Source organism: Pseudoliparis swirei, chromosome 4 (assembly GCF_029220125.1).
Source record: "Pseudoliparis swirei isolate HS2019 ecotype Mariana Trench chromosome 4, NWPU_hadal_v1, whole genome shotgun sequence".
NCBI lineage: Eukaryota > Metazoa > Chordata > Actinopteri > Perciformes > Liparidae > Pseudoliparis > Pseudoliparis swirei.
Genome location: NC_079391.1, coordinates 20605717 through 20615842, shown reverse-complemented (window position 1 = coordinate 20615842; position 10126 = coordinate 20605717).

The window sequence follows — 10126 nt, the reverse complement described above, 5'->3', positions numbered from 1 at the left end:
ACATAACTACAAATTAAATAGGATGTGGCCTCATATTAACCTTTTGAAAATTGCCCTATTTTTGAGGTTTCTGCTTGAAATAACGTACCCAAACTAAAAAGGGTGTATCTCTGCAACCACAAAAGCTATTTGAATAAGGTTGGTGTTATAATAAAAGCAACCCATGTGAGCTTTTGTTCAGATGTGTAAATATTAATGTTACTGCTTAAGAGTAAATAAAGATGAAACACAGCAAAAATAGAAGATTCTCTCTATATTCTTTGTGCAGTTAAATATCTTGTTAAATATTTTATTTTTAACATGGGAGAGGAGACATTAACGAGCCGTGCTAAAGGAAGCAGACGTCACAGCGCTGAGCTAGTGGAGCTACGGCTCCTCCATCACCGGCTAGCGGAGCCACAAGGAGGGCAACTGCTACCCCGAGCAGCGCGTCTCTCTTTTCGGTAACAAGCAGGCGCGGTTACCCGATGCTGTAACAAAGTGACGCCCTGACTGTGGTGGTAATGTGGCCACTGAAGGTTAACAATTCACATTGTTCTTTTAAATCATCCGAAGATGGCAGCCTGATATTTGACGCTTGTGTTGAAAGCAAACGCTCATCTCTGCTTGTTGTGGCTCCTTCACTTCAAGAGTCACGTGGTCAACGTGTTGAAGGACCGATGTCTTTCTGACTGACCAAAGCCTGAACCACTATTTACAGTCCAGACAGATGGATTTGCACATAAAGGACAATAGTTTGATTAAAAATAATAAACATATATATATATATATATGTATATAAGAATAAACATGTATATAAATATATATGTTTATAAAAATAAACATGTATATAAATGTTTATTCTTTTAATCAAACTATTTGACTATTTTCCATTTAAGGTATATTGTATGCTTTGGAATTGTCAATGTTTAAATACTAAATGTTCTCACTTTCATGTATACACTGAGATTTCAGTTTGGTCATGGAAATTTGGTTTTAAGTCATGGAAAATCATGGAAAAGTCATGGAAATCCATTGGTGTAAGAACCCTGCGATAAAATGTAATCAAAAGTTGTTGTAAGCATATTTTAGAATATTATGTATCGCAACTAACAAAGCCATTTTTGCTATCTTCTAGCGTGCCCTTCAAGTACACTAGCTATTCTAACTCGCTAACTGTGTATTACGCCTGGTATATAGCCTTCAGCTCCCAAGTTGCTCCCAGTGGATGTTTGAGCTAAAAAGAGAGCGGGAATCAGCACTAGTGTTAACAAGCTGCAAAATTCCCCCTTTTCAACCAGTGTACGCTCGTCTAACTTCTTAACTGTGTATTAGATCCATTTTAGACATTGAGCAAGTCGAGACTGAGACTCTTCTTCAGCCAATTAGTAAGGTATTTAACCTTGTTTTTGTCCAACAGTGGGAAGACTGTGGATGGACAGGTACGCTGCCCGCGCTAGTATATGGAGCTAATTCGACTTTCTCTGGATAAATTGCAGATTAAAATACTTTTATTTGTCTGATTCTGTGAATGTTTTATGTAAAGACCTGTGTCAGAATGAAAAGGTGTAAAGCCCCATCCTGCAAATCAAACGGTGAGTAAACTGACTGTAGGGTTTATCCGTTCCTATATGTCTGCCACAAAGTGAATTTCATTCCAGCTCCCTTGACATCAAGGCTTTACATAACAGGAGTTGTTGAGACAGAAAGCCGAAGGCGCTGAAAATGAAGGACTGTTAAATAATTGTTGTCAGACTTGGATTGAGGCTGACAAGGCTTTGGCGAAACACAATTGGATGGTGCTCTTGGGGAGAGTGTGTGTCATGCTAAACACCTTCAAAACCCATTCTGATCAAGCTCTTTTACTGGATGGGCAGATTCTAAACAGGGCCGAACACACGCACAGATGTGTCAACACTCACATTATTTTCTTATACATTTAAACCCACTTTGAAAGATTTCTGTAATTATCGCTTCCATACTTAACTGCAAATGAGGTCAGCAAGTTTCAGTTTCTTGCTTCAAAACAAAAAGAGTAGAGTGTGAGAAGGACAGAGGGCAGAACATCTAAAGAACAGATGTCTTTGTAACCCTGGAGTGAGAAATTATGACAGAAGGTTATTTTTTACTCTTATCTGTTGATTTGGCCCAAATCATTGACTCTAAATCGTAAATATAAAAATGATCAAATAAGACTTAACTTGTTTGTTTCTTTTCTGGGAAATCTCATACATAAGATTGCCATCTGTATTGCATACAGTGATTATGTGTCAACACTAAACTTATTTTGTGCATTTATGTGCCATTTTATGTTGTTATTTTCATCTTGGCACAGTCTAAAATTGCATAAAAAGCCAATTTTTATCTTTAAAATAATGTAGACATTCATAGCATTAGTAGTTCTAACTATCTTTTATAAGCTGCTTGGAGCTAGTATTAGGAAGTTTAACAGGTCATAATTCCCTCAGTAATATAATTGTTATATTGCTGTGACATCTCCAACAAACCACGATAATGTTTCGCAATGAAGTTACTCAACCTTCTCCAGAAATCGTTTCAGCCCCACTACAGGATGAACTTAGAAGCCTAACAATGAGTCTTCAAACTTGACTTTCAATGGTAAGATGAAAAGTATTATTAAATTGCTTTCATCGACGAATGACTATTTTTTTTAAAGAAGATTATTCCATTCTTAAGGTTACCTTAAAAAAGTAGCAAATTCCCTACTCCTGTCTCATTGAGATTATTGCAGTGCATTAAAATACAGTCTCTCAGCTAAAGTGACATACATCTTTTTCAACTGGTACAAACGGATGCATGGCTTTCATCCAGGATGTATGGACTTCTATTTTAGCTGCCCAACATATTTTTTTCTTGCAATGTCATAAGATGAAACTGTTGTTTCTCACATGGACATTTTATTTCTAACTCTTAACATGCTACATATGTGCATGCGTTCTGGTTTGCATGTTTTCTCCCCCTTCAAATTACAATCCAATGGCCTATCATCATACTTAAATATATAATCCCCGGGCACTAGGACCTTGGTGAGGCTGCTGCGCTGGCTTTCTTACTCTGTAAAGTAACGTCTCTCATCAATGACAGACAGGATTACAGCCAATAAGGTAAACTCAAAGTCAATGATGCACAGAGTGAACTGTAAATTCAGGTAGCTACAAAATGTGGCAATCAGTCGTTGTTAACGATTGTTACCTGCTTACATTTAGCTTTACTTGAGGCAAAGGAAAGAGAATATCAACATAGCTAGCTAGCTATTTTGTTAAAAACTGTCTCCAGTGAGCGAGAGTATGAACGAGCAAATTCGATGTACAAGAAATAACTATGGACATCTCTCTATTCTTTGCATTAATATATATAATAATAATATTTTTTTCAATTGAATGGTATATTTGACACTGGACTAGTTCATCTTTATCTCAGTGATAGTGTCCAAATGAGCATAAAATATCACTAACGCTGAAATTCGGTCTTTTATGCACGCAAACATACCCTGACTTCCCACTTCACTTGGGGCTTAGCCCCTCTTGACTTTGAATCCTACAAACGCCCCTGAGTACTGATCATAACCCTTAGCATTGCTGGCTTTACCTTCATCTAAACTAGCAATGCATTTGAAAAGTCTGGCTATGTATCTATTTGTTCACTTTTGTTTGCTTTATTGAAAACCTGTGTTTATGAGAAAAAATAAAACAATTCAGATGATCTTTTTCGGTTTATTTGTATGTATTTATTTATGTGTGATTGATTTGGAGCTTGTGTTATGTGATGTTTTAACTCAAGCTCACACACGCTTTTAGTTTGGTGTTTTACTTTGGGCTATAATAATAAAGGTTATATGTACTAGTATTAAATCGAAAAATAAGACATTTTCCCCCTCTTGCAAATTAATTAAATGAATCGAGAAGATATTCTTGGTTCTTCTTTATGTTGTAAAGCTATATTTTCCTCCTTGTACGGGAGCTGATTACCAAGAGAACCACAGAGCTGATATCACAATCTCATAAAAGGATCATTAAATTGCTGGATATGTCATGGGACCAATGTGCTGTGCAGACGATATGAGAGACGAATATTGTGATGTGAAGTGAAGAAAGACACAAAGAATTTCTGAAGAGATGAGTTTTCAGAGTGACTGGTATTTTGAGTATTAGATTTTAATATCCCTCTAAACAATGTATACACCCAGTGTTTTTTTGCAGATCTATATTATTGACAAAACCAAAATGTTAAACACAAGAAGCAAACATGATCTGTGAGTGTGTAAGGTGGGTTGCCAGCTACTTCTAGGAAATCTGGAGAGGAAAAGAGTCATGGTCAGATTTATATTGAGGCCTAATTTCTCCTGGATTCAGTTCTTGCTTGTGTGTATAAAAACCCCAAGCAGCTCTACTGGGTGAAATGGTTGATTCAAAAAAATAAAAAAATGTCACACAGACAAGATCAGACACAAGACCAGAGACAGACGTCAGGTTCAAGTTGCATCTACACATTGAAGTCCACTCTTTGTGGACCAGCTGCAGTCATCACTCTTATCTGTACTATAAAGTGTAATAAGTATAGAACTTTCATTAAAAAATGTATAGTATGCTGTAATAGGATATCAGAAAATGAGAGAATATAATCTGCAAAGTGTAAATGTGTATGTGTTTGTATATTATGTCTACATGACCTGGTGTGGGCAAAGAAAATGGATGTGTTTGAGTCTTGGCATTTTTTATATGGACTCCTCGTGAGCTAATGGCCTTTTGCTTTTTGCATCTGTATGCCAGTCACAACGCTGCTTTCTTAGTCAGGTCTCCATGAACTACAGCTTTAATCTCAACAGGCTTACTTAATTGTTAAACAGGGTTAAATAAAGTCGATACAAGTTAAATATGAGATCAGGTATATGAGGCCACGGTTTTCGTGGTGGAAGTCCTGTGTAGTTGCGTGTAAACGTGACAACATTAATTCTCTTGAGAAAAGATACAAAAGTAGAATCCACATTTGTACGATTTATAGCACCTCTTCTGAAAATGGCTGAACCAAATAGTTAGAGGCATTGAATAGCCTACATACTGTACATACATAATTTACAGAGAGCCTTCTGTTGAAATCTTCTATCCGTCGTTGTCTCCTTCTTCCAGCATTATGGGGGAGAAACCTATCCCGGCTGTGTTTTAACAGACGAGAAACTAACATTTCAATCATACGGAAAGAAAAGATTTTGCATGAGCCTCCTGTCCTGATAGTAATGTGTCTTTCCACCTCACAGAGTTCATCTACCTAGTCGTATCGTTGCCACATCATTAACGAGTCAACAAGGCCGACAGTAGCCTTGAACAGACTGGCCTGCAGCCCGGCACAGAAGAAAAGACAAAAAAGGAAGAGAAATATTCAACTTTATTTCCTTACATTATTTTCCTGGAACAATGGTTTGACTCTCTTCTGGTTCTATTTTCAAGGCGTTGCGACTGCGGTTGCTCTGACGCCCCTGTGATGCTTTCAAACTGCCACCACTACAATGGTCCTTTGTTTCAGTGGCTGGTTTATTTCCACCACCACTATCTCACACCTTAATATCACTTGGGCAAATAGTAAAAAGCTACAAGGCTTCATTCTGGGTAGCAGGATACGTTCCTCCGTGATAAATCCACTCTGCAATTCAGGCAAATTGAACGGCCGTGTTTTTATTAAAAGATTTACATTTCACATCATCACAAATGAGAACATAATTTTAATGGATGTTTGGTATGTAGATTCATTCACATTAGTGTATTTCGTTTAATTTCCAATGTAAATGCAGTAGTCTGTGTGTAATCAGGGTTTGTAGGCCAAGACTCCGCATGACATTGAGAGCATATTTTGTGTAAAGACATCCGTAGGAACTGCTGAGTGTATCTCAAGCAGCCCAGTAGATCTGACACATGGCAGCATGCCAATGACTCGATCTCTTAAATAACTCATGTAAGATGTTTGTGTAAGTGCCGTGTTTTAAAAACTCCCTCATTACCGAGGCATGGACGACGATAACTGTGTGCTACGACGCGTGTTAAGTCGGGGCCTTAAGTCAGGACCTCCCCTCTCTAACACAAGAAAAGATAATGGCTCTACACTGTTCACTTTAGCGTCCAAGCGTGCCAGGCAAGAGACGTGTTCCAAAGTCTGAAAGATTTCATGGTGCAGAAATAATGGGGCATCACTTCAGTGGATATACCGTTGCAACAAATTGGAAGGTATTTCATATAACTTCAATCTGGCTCATGGCGGGATATGAGAGGAGGGAAGCAATGAAATGCAGAAACCGTCTCGGGCCAAAGTTGAGCCCGGGACGCTTTCTGTTGATGGTGGACGCCGTAACCCCTCAGCTGGTTCTCATTTCTGTCAGCAGATGTCTAACCCTTCTTCACAGTTCATAACCTGTAAACCTTAAGGGGCCGTTTCTTTGAGGTTTCACCTTCAAAATGTTACCTTCTGAGGTGAATAATGTACAGTGTTACAGTACAAATAGCGTGTTAAATACAGTATGAATGAGCAAGTCAAAGCAGCAAGGGCACACGTCTTCCTGTGTGCATCACACACTGATTAATGGCTGTACGGTCCCCACACACTGAGGTCACGACAGAACTGGGCGCTTTTCAGTAGTGGACACATAGAATGGGAAGATTGTTCTCATTTTCTGATTTCACTGTTTTGAGTGAATGGCAACCTGTGTTATTTAAAAGCAAACAACTAAATCTCACTGTTGCCTACTGAATACAAAAGTCATGTTAACAGTTTAACATAAAGGTGTACCAATTGAAAAAGCAACTTTGGACACATGAAGAAAAATTGATTGACAAAATAAACTGAATTGAACAACTTCAAGTATTTGTAAGCAGCTTGGGAAATAACTTTTGTTATTGTTTAAGGAGCAGAGACGGAGCATAGGAAGTGGACGTGGTCACTTTGACGTCGCCCGTTGGTTGGTGTCTGACAACTCCCAGACCGGATAACACTGTGGTCGAGTCTGCTCGTCACAAGTTAGCCACGCCCTAAAGCATACCCTGCTTTATCATCTATTTAACTCTAAATGGAAACATGATTCATGAAATGAACATCATGCTGTGTTGAAGTATTGAAACAAGCAATTTAAATCATAAACTCACGTTTCTAATGTTTATTGAGGTAATAGATTAAGTGAGGAGGAGGGTCCTTTTCTATCCACTTCTATTTGCAAGAAGAGGAGTCGCCCCTTGACGGCCATCAGAAAGAATACAAGTGCAAGTTGGAGATGGCCCTTGGGTAAACGCTGACTACGCTGGAGGAATTACATATCCTATCTAGCTTGAAAAAACATCATCATCATCATCATCCTCATCCCACGGAGAGAGAGCTGACAGATGTTTTGGCTCCTTCTGCTGATGCGGCTGAAAACACTGCAGTTCTGTTGAAATTGAAGCAGCCGAAAAGAGACATATTCTGTGCTTGGATGAAGCCTAACTCTACAAGTGCTTGGCTTTTTTTTTTATCTTCAAATCCTGCCCTGTTTAATTTATGATTTTGGAGCATTTCTTGAAGCCATCAATGGACTATAAAGCCCAAAAAATATATGCATTTGTCCAATTGTGGGAAGGTTTTATGTTCAAGTCCAAGTTCTGAGAGACCAGTTTCAGAACAAAAGATGTCTTTCCTTTGCCAAACCATCACGAAGCAAAGTAAAATGATGGACTGGCTTTGCAAAGCTAACTTAATGGGATAGAACAGTTGTCATGGGGAACCATATAGCACTTGAATCTCAACCGGCCAAATAAGGTAAACCCTCCTTGGTGGATTAGACATTCTCTTTTACGCCCAATTGGGCTTAATGCAGCTTCAAGCAGAACAGATAGCAGTTTTGGATGTTTTCCATCTCCTCTCTGGGAGCTCCAAAGTACTGCTGCTTACTTAGGCTCCTCAAAGACAGCAGCGTCTGCTGTGTGTTTAACCTCTGTGGTGGAATATAATAAAGTATTCAGCAATGTGCGGTATTGTGCCCGTGAGCGTGTGATCCACGAAGGGGAAAGCATTATAAAACCATCAAAAATGAAAAGAGGCTGCAAATAACATTCCCTAAACACGGCGGCTCCTCTCCTACTACCCATAATCAGTGAAAGAAACGGTGCATTACACAGCGTCCAAACACAATACAGTGCAAAGACGCGGCCATTTAACCTTGACTTAACATCTAATTTCACCCACAGGCGACAGATATTAGCTGTGTCATCCAGCGGCGGGTGAGCAGAACATGGAATGTGTTCTACTGGTGGAGATGAGTCACAATTCAGTTTGTATCCCCATTATAAATATTGTTCCACTCATTTCTAATTTGTAAATTTGTTTTACTCATTTCAAGGGCTGGAATATGTTCCTCATCGTATCATTTCAGACGATTTGTATGTTGTATTTTTCTCCTCGTCACTAAGTTGTGCTGCTGCTGTTCTTCACACCAACGTAATGGTGCAATCATTCTTCACCCATTTATATTCTGGGAGAAGCTGCATTAGGCAGCTCGTTTGAGCACTTGAGTAATTAGGACATCTCTGCAGGGTCTCCAAGGCCAGATGGCTTTACTTTACAATTTAGGCTGATGATTGTGATGTCAAATAAAACCCACATAGAGGAACAGCTCACTTCTGTGTCATCATACTTTCCAGACTTATTATTTGATCATTTAATTAGGATTGTTTTCCACTTCAGCTACTCCATATTTCCCCTCTGGAATTATTCAAGATCCTTCTCATCCACTTGTCGTGCTGGCCATATGCTCACACCGCTTCGTCACTGATGAAAGCTCTCGCCCTCTCGGCTTTTTTATATTCCCAAACAAGCTGCAAGCCCTTAAAATTGATGCATTAACTTTAGATGATGACACAAACATCCTCGAGCAAAGATGAGCTTGTACAATTGCTACACTACAGTATGATTTAATATAAAAAATCTGAAATTTAAAATGTAGGCCTATTCAAAACATTACATAAAATCAAAAGGGATTTGGGAAAAAAAAAACTAAATTGTACTTCTTTTTTATTGCCATCTATCTTATTTATTTACATTAAAAATCTACAATTCAAATGATCAAAAAATACATCACATTTATTCCAATATTTGCTTTTATTAAACAGCCTTAATTTCTGCTAAGCACTAGTGTGGAAATTAAACAGGGGATCATTCCATCTTTAATATCTATGGTGTATTCCTGTGAAAACATCTCCTTCAAGCAACTGTATTTATTGAAGTTATCCCCCAAAAAAACAATTTTAAAGAATTATGTTTGACCATCACGACAACATTGTAATTTACCGTGACAGTCTGGAGCTTAAACGCATCATAATATAACTAAATTCCTCCGGTCATGTCAGCAGTTCTGTTATAAGCAGGACAGTATATCGCTTTACTTTCACCCCATTCCAAGATATCATCTTGCCTGCACTCTTGTGGCTCTACAAAGCACCAAATACAGGAAATACTGGCTATATTTTAAAGTTTGGACCCTTGTATACCATGGCCAAATAACACTTGTACGTATTGACACTATCCACTTGCTTGACGGATCATTCTTTGAACACCAGTTGCAGCGGTGCAAACGCATTACGGATTGGCTGCTCTTGTGGCTGAAGGAGCTCCGATAACAGGGTTTGCTCGCCGATTGGCTATAATTGTGTGACTGAGCGGTGGGAGGTTGGCTTTAAAGGCCAGCAGCCTGCGTGGTGCCAGCCTGGCAGCGCCGGTCCAGGCTGCAGATAAATAACAGATGTTGGCTGACAGGCAGGACCATTTGTCATTTAACTGTCTCAGCAAAACAGACTGGGGGGTGTCACCATAAGTCAATGTCACAGACGGTGAGGAGGGAATCCAAACATTTCAATACTTTTTTTACCCCTCTCCGCTTTCCATCGCGTCTCTTGATGATCGCCATCGTGGCAGTAGAGTCATTTTTTCATACACTACTAAACCATCTGACTTTTCACTGTTTACATTCACAATGATATTTCGAGTTAATTTTATTGTTGGTCATTTTTTCTATTACTACTACCATTGCTACTTTTATTATCACTATCATTCAATTATAACCACTGCGGTTATTAATAATAGTTCATATTAACTCATATTATATGCATATTTATGC